Source organism: Gopherus flavomarginatus, chromosome 13 (assembly GCF_025201925.1).
Source record: "Gopherus flavomarginatus isolate rGopFla2 chromosome 13, rGopFla2.mat.asm, whole genome shotgun sequence".
NCBI classification, from domain to species: Eukaryota; Metazoa; Chordata; order Testudines; family Testudinidae; genus Gopherus; species Gopherus flavomarginatus.
The window spans coordinates 18,401,466-18,415,247 of record NC_066629.1 but is presented as its reverse complement, the minus strand read 5'-3'; the positions used below and the strand labels follow the sequence as shown (position 1 = coordinate 18,415,247).

The 13,782-nt window shown below is 49.2% G+C and overlaps 1 protein-coding gene across 1 annotated transcript in view; it reads left to right on the top strand.

Moving 5' to 3' along the window:
- OPCML (opioid binding protein/cell adhesion molecule like) overlaps window positions 1-13,782 on the top strand; it is a 729,650-nt gene that overhangs the window by 254,480 nt on the left and 461,388 nt on the right. The window lies entirely within an intron of this gene.

Genomic DNA, 13,782 nt, shown 5'->3' with positions numbered 1-13,782 from the left:
AGTTGTTTTTGATGCGAAAGGCAATATCATCTTTGTGACTAACCACTTTTCCATTAGCAATTTGCTGCTGTACTAAGAGGCTGCCGCGTGGACAGAGGCCAAGGGGTGAGCTGGGGATGGATGATTCAATCCAATACCACTTTATCATGCAAGTTGGAGCTGAAGTGGAAACCTCTCTGGCTCAGAGAGGGATGGGAGGAGGTATCTAGTTGTTACTGAAATTTCCTGTGAATGAGGGAGCTGCTTTGTGGGAGGGGAGACAGTGCAGCTGGATGCTTGCATCACAAACTGGGCTGCAGTAGAGCTAGCAGATGTAATAGCAAGGACCTGCATGCATGGATGAGATGAGAGAGACTCAGGGATCTGGGGGATGGACTCCTGTGTATCAGCACAGAGAAGGTTAGAGTCTTATTATAGGTAGAGATGGGGTCAAACCAAACAAGACAAGCTCTGGGGTAAGTTGAGACCCGGATCTGAGCATTCAGGCTTAGGCTCACCTCCAAGTTTGGCATTCTTGAGAGAGGGATAAAATAGTGCGTATGTCACTGCTGCAGGTGTCTGCTGGGGTGAATCCCTGCAGGAAGCTACCTGAGCTAATGTGAAACTAAGTGAACTTTGTGTTAAAGGGCCAGCAGGCGTAGAGTCAAGTGAAACCTTTTCAGAATGAAATCCAAAGCAGGGGAAGTGGGTTTCATGACAAACATAACACATTCTGGCTCAGTGTATCACGTCCCCTGCTTCTGACTGGTTCATGTCGAGGATAGCAGCCTACTGCTGCTACTGATGCATGGAATCACTTCTTTAGGACAAGTGGTAACGGCCTGTGATTTTGTGCTTAGGGTCCTGAGATCGATCCCCACTGACTGTCCATAGCAGGGATAGTTATACAAACCTCAAACTTGTGCCATACTCAATGAAAGTTTCCCTGAGGTTCTTGAAGCTTTGTGTGACCTGGGGCCAGTTGATCATGCTGTGTGGAAGCCATGCAAAACTTGTTGGTTTCTTCAGCCTCAAACCAGCCAACCCTTGGCAGATTTAGAAGGGCCCTGGGTTTGGGGTTTGAAAACTAGAAGCAAAGCAGAACCTAGGGCTGATTGATCTGAATTATCAGAACCAAATATATAATGTCACTAGTGATAGACTCACGCTGCAGAAGTTGAGTCCAGCCTTTCTCAAAGTTTGGGTCTCTTTGTATGTGCACCTCCTCTCCCCTAAAGACTGAGGGTGCTTGGTGACCAGGTTTTCTTTAGACCACTATAGAGGTAAGAACCAGCTTCAAAAGTTAGCTCCAGAGTTCTGAAATGTTGCCTTATGAAGCTGATTTACCTGTGTCCTTCAGGCCAGCCAGTCCCCCTTCCCCAGAATAAACAGGGAAGGAAGCAAGTTCTTCCATGTCATTTTAACCTCTGATTTAAAAGCAAATCTGTACAGGCCTGTTAGCCCTTGTGAGCTTTTGGTTTCTTTAGACATTGAGTCTCTCCATCTGTCTTCCTCAGCCACATGCATTGCCCTAGTTGGGAGTGAACCCCTCTGACCAGCTTGTTCAGCTGGGGCTGGGAGTGGCCAAGGTTGGCAGCACTGAGTATTGGGCCCAGACTAAACTGACTCATCCTTTCCTTCCCGAGTAACGTTGCAGTTTGAGCAGGGTACCCTGTCTTATCCTGGGTGTTTCTGTTGTGCTGTGCCTACTGGGGGGAAGCTGCAGCTTGTACTCTGGTGTAAATCCAGAGTAATACCAAGGAATGCAAATAGAGATACACCAGTGAACCCAAGAGAGCACAGCCTGGCCCTGGTGTGTCAGAGCCACTAGACGTGTTTAGTGTCTGCTCTGGATTCAGCTGGGTCAGTCCGAATCCTGCTGAGGCCGGGGAGGTTTCCAAGTCACATTCAGTTGGAGGTGAGGAGCAGTTTACAGATTTGAGTCCAGCTGGAGGCGCTCTGACTCCAGAAGAGAGATGTGAGCCCCGTTTCCAGAGGGCTAAGGGCTGCCCCCAGTAGACTGGTGAAGTGTTCACCCAGCCCTTGAGTGTGGGACATTTAACCCATGGAGATGCCTAGGCCTCTAAGAGGCCACAAACCCACTGCTCCAGCCTTCAGCAAACCTCCCTCCACATCCTTGTCTCTCCTCCATATAAAATAGCTGTGGTTTGCGCTCCCTGGACAATCCTGCTCGAACCGCTTGGCCAGGATTCCAAATTGAATGCCTGCTCTTCAGACACGAGGATTAGTGTGCTGATGAGATGCACTGCACATGGCCACAGAGGTCAACCCCTCCGCCCCCTAAGCTGAGCTGCTCAGAGTGTGTGCCAATCCTCAGGAGAGGGAAGGGAGGGACTTAATGAAGGAACCAGGCAGCCGCACCTGCCTGGGAGCAAGGGCATTTCTCTAATAGCTGGGTGGCATTCAGAAAGGTGGCTGGGGCTGATTAATACAAGGCTGGTAAATAAAGCTGGCTTACTTCTCCCAGTGCGAGAGAAGGTTAGTTGGTCAGAGATAGGTCAGAAGGCCAGGGCATCTAGCTGCCCCTTGTCACCTACATAGAATCAATAACCTTTGCATTAATATTAGGCAGAGAAGGAGGAGAGCTGTCCAGGTCCTGGAGTTCAATTCCATTGTTCAGAACAGCGGGAAATGGTACTTGTAAGCAAGTTGCACAGTGCACACTTAAATAGGAATGGTATTTTCCTCTCCTAACTACCTGTATGACTGATCTGGTCGCTCCATTGATAGTGCTGTGGCTATTTATTTGTGCAGAAAGCTGTTCACCAGCATGACAACATTTAGCAGTTAGGTTATTACTAGCGGCAAAGAGTCCTGTGGCACCTTATAGACTAACAAACGTATTGGAACATGAGCTTTTGTGGGTGAATACCCAGCTCTTTGGACATGCATCCGACGAAGTGGGTATTCACCCACGAAAGCTCATGTGCCAATACGTTGTTAGTCTATAAGGCGCCACAGGACTCTTTGCCGCTTTTACAGATCCAAACTAACACGGCTACCCCTCTGAGGTTATTACTAATGATTATTATTAGCATACTCTGAATTATCTGCATTACTGTAGCACCTAGGTGCCCCCACCATGGTTCTCCTTGTGCTAGGTGCTGTACAACCACAGAACAAAAACACTCCACCCCAAAAGGTTTACAGTCTATAAGACAAGAGACAACTGGTGGATACAAACAGGCAGAGCCCAAAGAAACAATGAGAGAAAGATTGGGCAGCATGCTAGGCAGGGGTCTCAGTGCACGAGTGATCTGGCAGTGCCAAGTTTACTGTAGGCATCCCAGCAAATGAGAGTGGTAAGGGTGGGGGGGAGGGACTGGAGACCACAGAAGTGCTTTGCTGGTGTTTCACAGAGAACAAGCAAAGAGAAGCACTGAGGGGAGCAGGTCTGCACTTGGATATGGAATAGATAAGCAGGCTGAGCAGAATAGACTGGAAATGTCTGCATTGGCATCAGTACTTCTCCCAGGTAAAGGCATGGATGAACTGTGCTGCTCATGAGCATCCCCACCAGCACTACCAGTGCTCCCTGTTTGTGGAGCCTCCTCCGTGCAGCTTTGCCAATGCCCCGTGGGCTGCCTGCCTGGCACATCTGTGTTGTTACAACTCTGGCTCTCTGCAAATCACTTCAGTCCTGAGCTGCTGTGGTAATCCTAGGTCCCACCAGGACTCTGCTAATCCACCTCAGTCCTGCCCCTGCCCCCTGGGCTCTCCCCACAGAGCTGTGCCGTAACGCTTCAGTCCTGGCTGGCAGAAACCCAGCTCTTCCAAGCCTGGATTGTTTCTGAGCAGAAACTACCCTCTGCAGCAAAATCAGTGGAGGGGCTCTGGCAAACCTCCGCTATGGACAGGCTGCAGTGAACCAAAATGATTTTTACTTATTGCTTAATCCATACGCAAAGGCCAGTCTCCTGAGTTGACAGGTTGGTACATTAACCTCCTGGGCTAAAGTAAGTCTCTCTGAATTTCACTGGGATTTGCTTGCCTTTTTTTTTCAGGTCAGTGCTTGCTGTGGCTGTGGGTACATGGTATCAGCTGGGTCAGCCCTGGCTGATAAATGGTCACATGCGTTCCGTGTGGCTGTGTTAAAAAGGTGGATGAATCGCCCTTCAGGCACCATCTGTATCACTGTATAAAGCAGGATGTGACCTAACACTGTACTAGGCACTCTGAGATGCCATGATCCTGACTTGCAAAATGAGAAAAGGCAATTACCCCTCCTAGCTCTGGGGTGACTAGTTCCAAGCCTCCATTGCACCAATTGAGGAAGGAACTTGCATGTATCGTGCTTTTATCCAAGAAGCACCCAAAACCCTTTGCAAAACTGAGTTCAAGGGTGGAGCTCTGATGTGGGGACTGGGAAGGATTTCTGGGAAAAGCAGGGCAAGACAAGTTTGGGACATCTCTCATTGTCCAGTGACTCTTTTTAATTGCTAAACACAGAATGAGGGCAGAATCCCTCTACCCCCTATTGCAGTGCAGCCAGCTCTGAGGTGGAACATAGCAGCTGTCTGATGGCACACAGCAATACTACCCAACCAATGCAGGACAGGAAGTGAAGAAGAACCCTGCATCCAGTGGGAAGTGCAGGAGAAATTTAAGAAAGGCCACATACAATTAGCCAAGTTGGAATTAAGCTATAGTGAGAAGGCTTAAACCTCTATCCTTGTAAAAAGTACCATAGGATGCTTAACATAGAGAGCAAGAATCTGCATTTTAAAAGGGCTTTGGAGTTCCGTGACTCCATCCAAAGATCCCAAAACACTTTCCATTCAGTATTGCAGCCTCCTAGCACTCTATGGGAGTAGGTAAGCACTGATATCATGTAGTGATGAGACAGCTCAGGAACAGAGAGGGGTTAAGGGACTTACCCAAGGTCACAGGAGAAGACGGTAGCATCGCTGGGGATAGAACTTTGGGTCCCTGACTCTCGCGTGTTTAAATGGCCTGTCCCAATACATGCACAGCCACCTGTGATAACACAATATCCCTTCAAGGTTCAAGGGCCACTGGTTTAAAACTAGGTCAGAAGGAAGGGCACTGCTTTCTCCACTGTGGCTGCTTTCTGCCACACTGAGATTAACCTAATTTGTTGCCCTAGCTGGTGTGGGGCCTGCCTCTAGTTTAGGTACATTCGCCATTTACTTCTGGGCAGGTGCCGTCCTGCATTGTCCTTGCCAATCGCATGTATTGTGGTGATCTCAGAACTGCCAACTTTCCTCCCTCACTCCAGGTTCTGATGCCTCCCCCTCGGTCCCAGATGAGCTGGGTTCTTTCCTCCTCTGTCAGCCATCAGCCATTTTTTCCCCTTACACTGAGCTTGAATAAGCATTGAGGAGCCTGAATCTCAGTGGATGTAAGTTGTGCTAAGCTTCTTTACCACAGCTGAGCATCTGGACCAAGACGAAGGCTGGGGATAGGGGAGGTGGGAACTGCATAGGGGTCAGGGACCTGGGAATCAGGAACATCCAGCTGACAAACTGTTTGAAGCTGAGCTGATCAGAGAAGTTGATGGCCCCACTGCTTCTGGGAGCGCTTTCCATGCCCTCCTTGTTGACAGGAGTTTGATTCCTTTAATATTTGATGGCTTCTGCCTTGGCAGTGCTTATTTGTTTTTGAAGACTGTGCCGCTCATCAGAAATTCCTGCCCATCTGAAACGTGCACTCAAGGGGCCAGCCTGGCCTGGCAGCCCTCCGGGGAAGGGATCAGCCTGGAGAAAATGCTTTGTAGATGTTTAATCTTGATTGTGATATTTCATCTCCCACCTCACCCTTGGCACTTGGCGTCGTTGTTCCCATTGGAGTTTTGCACTTTTCTTGCAAGAGAGAGGGGCAAGGAGCTTGGAATCTGTCTCTTTATATGTACCCCCTGTCCTTCCATCCGTCTGTCTTCTCATACACACCCCCCATCCATCTGTCTGTCTCTGTCCTCATGCATTACCCCATCTGTCTCCTCAAGCGTTACCCCATGTGCATCTGTCCGTCTATCTCTTCATACATACTCCATCCATCTGTCTGTATCCTCATGCATTATCTCCTATCCATTTGTCGGTCTGTATCCTCATGCATTACCCCCGCTCTGTCTGTCTGTCTGTCTCCTCGTGCATTACCTCCTGTCCATCTGTCTGTCTGTCTCTCCTACAGACCCGGTCCATCTGCCTGTCTGTCTCCTTATGCATTAGCCCATCTGTCTGTCTCCCTAGACATACCCCTCTCTCTGTCCATCCATTCCAAGCCATTTCTCTGGCCATCACTATTAAGCATGCAAACCCCATGCTGACAGGTGGCTCATGCACAGAGAGTCTTTTTCTGTTGCAGTAGAGTTACCTCTACTGCCTCACCCCATGTCCCCTTTTTAGCCTTGTTAACCCTAAGGAAGCAAAAGGTTTCGTGAGAGCTTCAGGGCTTATGGAAGGAGCTGTAATAAGGGAATTAGGAGAGGTTTCTGCCAGTAACAGGGCGTGGTAGGCTGGGCCATCTCTCTGGGATTCATTGGGTCTCCCAGCCCAGGTGGACAGACACACATTAGCAGGGCTCGGGCTAGTGTGCTTAAAATGGCCACTCTACCCCTGCATCTGAGCTCAGGTGGCTAGCCCAAGCCTCTGCCAGTGTGGCAACATCCATAGATCTGCTCCCAGCTGCTGTAGAGCCATCCCCAGCGGGACCTGTCTGTGCCCAGCAAGGGGCTTTAATTACTACGAGCCGGGCATGGAATGCATTTGCAGTGTCCAGCTGAAAGCCCTTAAATGCAGGACTTGGCTGTAATGAACATACAGGGGTTCGTTGCTGAGGCTGCTGGACACAGACTGACTGGGAGATGCGCTCTCTGGCTGACACAATGCCTAGCAGCCTGTGCTCCGTAGCGTCACCACACAGGGGCTCCCTAACTCCTGTTCTCTTAAGGGAAGGAGGAAAGTGTCTTCCCGTGGTGCCGGAAGCCTTTAGCAAAAATTTCCTCTTCTGTGCAAAGGTGAGGGAATAAGATGTGACAGGTGCAACCCTCGCAGGCTCTCCAACAGAGCCAGTGTAAGATATGTCGCTGTTCAAAGGCTGGCACTAAAATCCCTCATGTGGCTGGGATGCTAACAAGCCCTGTGATTCTCCCTCTCCTCCTGTTTGTCAGGCTTCACAGCTACCCGTTTATGTCACTCTGGTTGAAGGGGAGCTGAGGTCTCATGGGATTCTCTGGGATCATTCTGCTTCTGTGGCATGATCCCAATTTCTCCAGCCTGGACTCAGATTCCGCGGGCGTAATTAACCGTGGGCACGACTCACAGCACTTGATCATCAGACTCTGACTTGCAGGTGAGGATCAGATAGGTAGATGCCTCAGGGCTCGGCACCGTCAGCACCTGTAGTTAAATGCAAGGGCAAAACTCCACGTGCAGAAACAAGGTTGCTTCTCAAACTCATGCCCTGTATCCCCGAATCACTGCAGCTTGCTAGGGCAAGGTTCCCAACAGAAGAGAGATTGTCCTTTAGTCAAGACTTTGTCTGCTCCAACACCTGCTTCCTCTACAATCCTGCCACTTCCCCGGCTGCTCAGGCAATCTCCACGTGCCCCACTCTCCCTTCAGAAGCCCACAGCCAGGATGGGAGATCCAGATAGCAGTCCGTATCGCTCCCTTAGGCACTCAGCGCCACAATACCTGAGCACCTCAGTCTTTACTGTTTATCCTCACAACATGCCTGTGAGATGAGGAGGCAGCAACTATTCCCATTTTACATATGGGAAACCGAGGCACAGGGAGGCTAAGGATCTGCCTGCACTGCAATCAGAGGTGTGACTGCAGCACCTGTAGGCATACCTGAGCTGGCTTTGATCAAGCTAGCTTCAATAACAAGAGGCGATGTTGCCAGAGCATGGCCTGTACAAGCCCACCTGGGACCCTGGGTATGTAGTGGAGCAGCTAGGCCAGGCTGCCATAGCTTTTGGTACTCATGCTAGTTAGATAAAAGCTAGTTTGGGTCCCCCTGTACATGCTGCCATCCCATCTCTGATTGCAGTGTAGACATACCCTAAGTGGCTTGGTGAGGTTCACACACGGAGTCTATGGCCGAGTAGGGAATTTAACCTGGGTCTCCTGATCCGAGACCAATGTCCTAACCACTGCTCCATCCTTCCTCTTTCAAGGAGACTGTTCTTTGCTCTATTTAACACTGGAATAGCCCCCTGATCAGTACTCAGCTCCCAGCTCTGCCCGCATGTGTCAGGCAGAAAGGAAGTGCTGCTGATTTCGCTGACAGTGGAAAAGGATCAGGCCCGGGGGTAGGGGCGAGCTGCTCTCCCATCCCAGCAGGAGGTGAACATGGAGAATGGGGCAGCTTCTGAAATGCAAGGAGATGGAGAAAGAAAACCAGGGGGGAGCCAACTCCAGGACTCCCTCCAGTCTTCTACTCTGCCCTAGCAGCCCCAGGCAAAACTCCTCAGCACCCCTGCTGGGACATGGCCAACTTCCATTCACACTGCTGGAGGGATGGGCAAACTCTCAGAAGATTTGCAGTTTGGATCTAGTTTGGAGACGTATTCATATGTTTGGGTGCTCCATGGAACTTAGAGGTAACCCTGGGATTTGCAAAATGGGGCCAGAAAATGTACCAGAGCAGGATCCCCGGGAGATTATGATGATGTAACGATTTGTATTGTGGTAGCACCGCAGAGCCCCAGTCATGGACCTGCCCCCCATTGTGCCAGGTGCTGCACAGACACAGAACAAGGAGATGGCCCCTGCCCCAAAGGGCTTATTCTTGGGGTTTCCACATCCAGCCACACCGCAAGAGAAATCTGTATCGTGATCCCCCCGCCTGGCACTTGAGAGCTGGAAAACAGCAGATCTGAACGCTCCAGACAGTGGGTAAAGTAGCTTGCCCAAGCCAGTGGAGGGGGTGCTGTGCTCCCCTCAGCTCCAATCTCCATTCTTACTTTAATCCCTGATTTCAGAACCTCACACACGGTTTGGTTTGAGGCTAGTTCTAAGGGAGAGGCCAGGTTTGGACACGATGAGTGAGGGGTGAGATTCCACTGATACTTGTGCCAGCCCTCGTCAAGAGTAGACATAGCGGTGTAGCCAGTCCACGGCAGCACAGATCAGCAATGCTGAATACAGACCCACCGGTTTCAGGTCTCCACTGCCGCTCCAAGTGCTACCGTGGCTGCGCTGCTGTTTCTACTTGTGCTGTCTTGGAGAGCTAGCGCAAGGATGTGTGTGTGAACACAAGTCGCACCCCTAGCTGGTAGTGCTGCTGTCCAGTACTCCTGGGTGAGGAGGTCTGCAGAGAATGGGAGGGGAAGGAACCAACCTACAAATTATGTTTTAGCCTTTGGGCTCATGCAGTGCTCTGTTTTCCCAACCTCCCATAGCCTGCACCGTTGGTAAGGCAGGGGCCCTCTTTCCTGACCTGCTCCTAGAGCTGATGCGAGTGCAGTTTGCCACTGGAGTGGGAAACTGCCTTTCAAATGCACTCTTCAATCTGCCAAGGCAGCAATTAGCTGGGATTGTGATTTTTAAGTTGAAACGAGGCTCTGCTCAGCTGCACATCTTTCTGGGGCAAGGAGTGAGTAAGAGAGGTGTGCACAATGCCAGTGTCAGCAGGATAGCTGCATGGCCCGTGAGTAAGGCCAGGATCAGACGCCAAAGCCAGCTTGTCTTCATTAGCCAAACTGCTATACTCAGCGGCTAACTATCTCCTAGACAAAGCTGCCTGTGCAGTGATCTCGCCTCCTTAAAAAAGTTTAATCCTTTTGACACTAATTTAAGTGGGTGCTGCAATTATTGGCAGCTCTGACATCTGGAACGAGTGAAACCTCCCGTTCTGTAATACGGTGCCGATCGAGATCCAAGGCAGAGTGGGGAAATTCAGATGATTAAAGGAGAGGGAAGAGTTCTTCACACACACACACCCATGCCTTCCAGTGTAGGTCTAATTGGAGAATCATTTTAAGTTTCACACTCCAGCAGGGTTTGAAGCCGTGGAGGAGAATATGGGGCAGATCTTATTTTACATCGTTTACAGCTCTCTGGAGATGTTCTTTAGACTCGGATCTGAACTGAAATAGATTTTGGGGATGTCCAGAAGGTGGGGTTTGGTTCAGGTCCATCTCTACCACACATCAGATTAAAAAACTGCATCCCTTGGGAAGGAAAAGAGAGCCCCAGCAAAGCAGATGGGAGTTTGCATGCACAGGTTACATCAGGGCTATTCGAGTTCTTGTGAACCTGCAGTTGCATGTGCAGACTTATGGGGCAAATACAGAGGATTGTTTTTAACATGTGGGACTCAGAAGGGGGTTGACTAATCTACGTATAATACTACTACCCCTCAGCGCTATTTTTAAGCAAATCCTTCCATCTGGTGCTTAACTGAAGCTAGCCAAAGTGGGCCTCAAAGAAAAATCAGGGATCCGGAGCCCCCAAACTGTGAAGAGAGTATTGGAATTTCCCAACTTTGAAAGCAAAGCCCCATTCAAGCTGTGGGCCAGCGCTACTCCAGACCATTAGGGGTTTGCTATTTATAAAGCTCCACTGCTCAGAGCTAGAAAAGTTATATAACTGGAAGAATTCTTTCATTGAGCCAGCTGCAGTCTCTCAGGGAGGTGGGATGGGAGAACCCATCCCGTCGCTGCTGGAAGTGTCCACACCGAAGCACTGCAGTGGTGCCACTGTCGTGTTTCAAGTGTAATCAGCGCCACAGCTCTGTCTCGGGGATATTGGGGAACACACGGCATCATCCAGGAGTGAGATAGCCATGTAGCTATCAGGGAGTCACTCTCTTGCCATATGTATCTACATAGGCTGGGCTTTTTCAAAGGAGCATCAGGAAGTTAGGCACCCAAATTCCAGTGCCTTACTCCCTTCATCTCTTTGGTAATCCAGGCAGATGGGCTGATTGGCTGACAGCAGAGCCCAAATCCTTCTCCCTCCCTCTGACGGAACCAGTCTTGTTACTCAATGCACTCCCCCCCGACCTCACCACAGCCTTAATCCATCCAGCCACATCTCCCAACCCAACATCCGCAACCCCCCGCTAACTAGCTTCACAGCCCTTCAGCACTCAGATGGGCAGGCACCGGAATGGGACTGTGAAGAGGGTGATGAGAGTTCTACATATCCAGATGAGAGTTGCTTTTGTTTGTTTGTTTTCCCAAGGTGCACTTCTACATCTGTTGTACATGGCACACATCCAGCGTGGTTAATTGCATTCTGCTTACCTGAATTCCCCCTGCACTTCCAACTGGATAAAGTTATTGTTTGCTGGTTGTGCTTAAAAAAGTAAAAATCCACAAAACATTATTGTGTATTGAGTGTTAGCAGCACAGCATAGCTGCTCCATTCCCCATCCCCCAAAGTGCATGGATTTAAAATAAATTTTAATCATTTAAAAGAACAGAAAGTAAAACAGAGGCACCAGAAACACAGAATTGAGTGCGCTCCATAGGAATTCAGCCATTGCTGATGTACTCAACCATCTTTTGGGTCGTAATAAGAGTGGTTATTACAATTGCATAGAGCTTTGCATCATGAAGCATTGCAAGTTGCTCCACAGATTATCCATCTAAATCACCCTGCCCTGTGCTGAAGCACAGCCACCTCTGGGGAATGGTAAAACAGTGCAAGTGTGATAGGAGAGAATATTGGCTGCAGAGGGAATTCTGAGAGAGGAAGAATGTAACGTAATCCAAGGAATTGGAGCTTGGGCAGGGTGCCAGAGCTACACCCCTTCACACACATACACCCCCCCTCACACACCGTTACAGAGGGTCTCATGGAACCCGCATAAATAATCAGCAGTCGGGACCTCATCAGGAAAATGGCAATGCAAAGAATGCCACCTTCTGAATCACCAGCACCACTTCCTGGCTTGTGCTGGCAAGTTCTCATTTGGTTATTTGCCAAACCCAACTTTGCAGAGCATAGGAAAGCAGACAGGATCCTGCCCTAAGCTGATTTGGCTACAGCCTCTGCTGTGCTTTGAGATCCTACACCTTGGGGGGCTTGTATGCAGCAAACACTCACACCCACCACGCCAGCTCCTGCAGATCATTAGGAATTAGCCTCCTTGGATCAGGCTTCTCAGGAGTACCCATGATAGCACCGATGCACCTTCCCTTTCTGGTTGCAATGGTGGGACAAATTCCTGGGTCCCAGCATTTGCTAAACCTGTAAGAAGCTCAGGCATTGCCTCTCGAAGCTCGAACTGAAACCCTTCAAGCAAATTCACTGGGGATGGTTATAACTTCCGCCCTCAATGAGACGTGTATGAAGTTACTCTCCTTGCTAATGATTCACTGCAGAGCCTCGGGGATGATGCAGGACAAAGAACCTGACTAGCCGGTAAGGAAGAACAATAAATAGCATGTGAGATCAGCCCTGAACTCCTTTCAGCAGCCTCTGATGAGACAGCATCCTCCTGTATAATGAAATCTTGCTCTATTGTATCCATGCAAATCTCAGGCACTGCTTGAAAGCTTGTGCCTCAATAAGTTATCTGTTGGGCCAATAAAAAAGGTATCACATTATCTTGGCCACTTAGCCATTAGAGAAGCTCTGAAGTCCATTCATTAACATCCTACAATGCTTACAGCTCCCTGCTTCCAATCAAGGGGAGATTTCTCCTCACTCTCCTCTCAGAGGGCCAGCTCTAAGTCCACTACAAGCCGAGGCAAGGTCTCCCATGGATGTGAATGAGTTTCAGCTCAGATCTATAAATCTTTATGGATACTTAAGCTGGTGACCATCTTTCTCCTTTAACAGGCTACCTGTATATAATCAAACCAAAGGCCTTTCTTGTTTATAGAACATCTTTCAGTCAGATGTCCCGATTTTGGGGGCTTTTTCTTATATAGGCTCCTATTACCCCCACCCCATCCTGATTTTTCAAACTTTCCCTCTGGTCACCTGTGATGGAGTAGGGGCTGTCTGCATGGGGGATGGGAGAGCCGGGAATGTCTTTAGGTGAGGGACAGGATCTTTAAGCCTGTAACCTGAGCCACGTAGGGGGGAGGGGTTTCATCCTTTCTGTAGTGAGAGGCCCAAAACTGGATGCAATACTCCAGATGTGACCTCACCAGTGCCGAACAGAAGGGAATAATCACTTTCCTCGATTTGCTGGCAATGCTCCTACCAATACAGCCCAATATGCCTTTGGCCTTCTTGGCAACAAGGGCACACTGCTGACTCATATCCAGCTTCTCGTCCACTGTAATCGGCTGAAGATATTTGGTGTTTTTCTGAAAGCCCCATTTCTTGGAGACCCAGAATTGCAAGAGAATCTCAGTAAACTGGGAAAAAAGTTATGTTTCTATCTAGCACTCCTGGTTGCAGAGATAAAGCTTGACAATGTGACCTGAGTGTGACGTACAGACTCAAAACAGAGAAGGAGAATAGAAAGAAAGCACAATGGGTGATTGTTATTAATTATTATTGATTTTTGATCTTGTGTTTTCTAAGCCTATCTCATGATTGTTGGGACCTGACCCGTGATTTTTGAAAGCTTGGGGTTGGTGGAGCAGCATCATCAAGGTGCCAATGTCACGAAAGCCGCTCTCTTGTCTGATATTTTGCTTTATGATTAAGAATAATGGAATGCCTTGCGCTTATCTAATGCTTTTCTTCAGTAGATCTCAACACCTTTTACAAAGGAGGTCAATACCATTATCCTCATTTGACAGGTGGGGAAACTAGGCACGGTGAGGCAAAGAAACTTGCCAAAGGTCACTCAGCATATCTGTAGCCAAACCGGGTATAGAATCCAGGTTTCCTGAGTCCCATTTCAGTG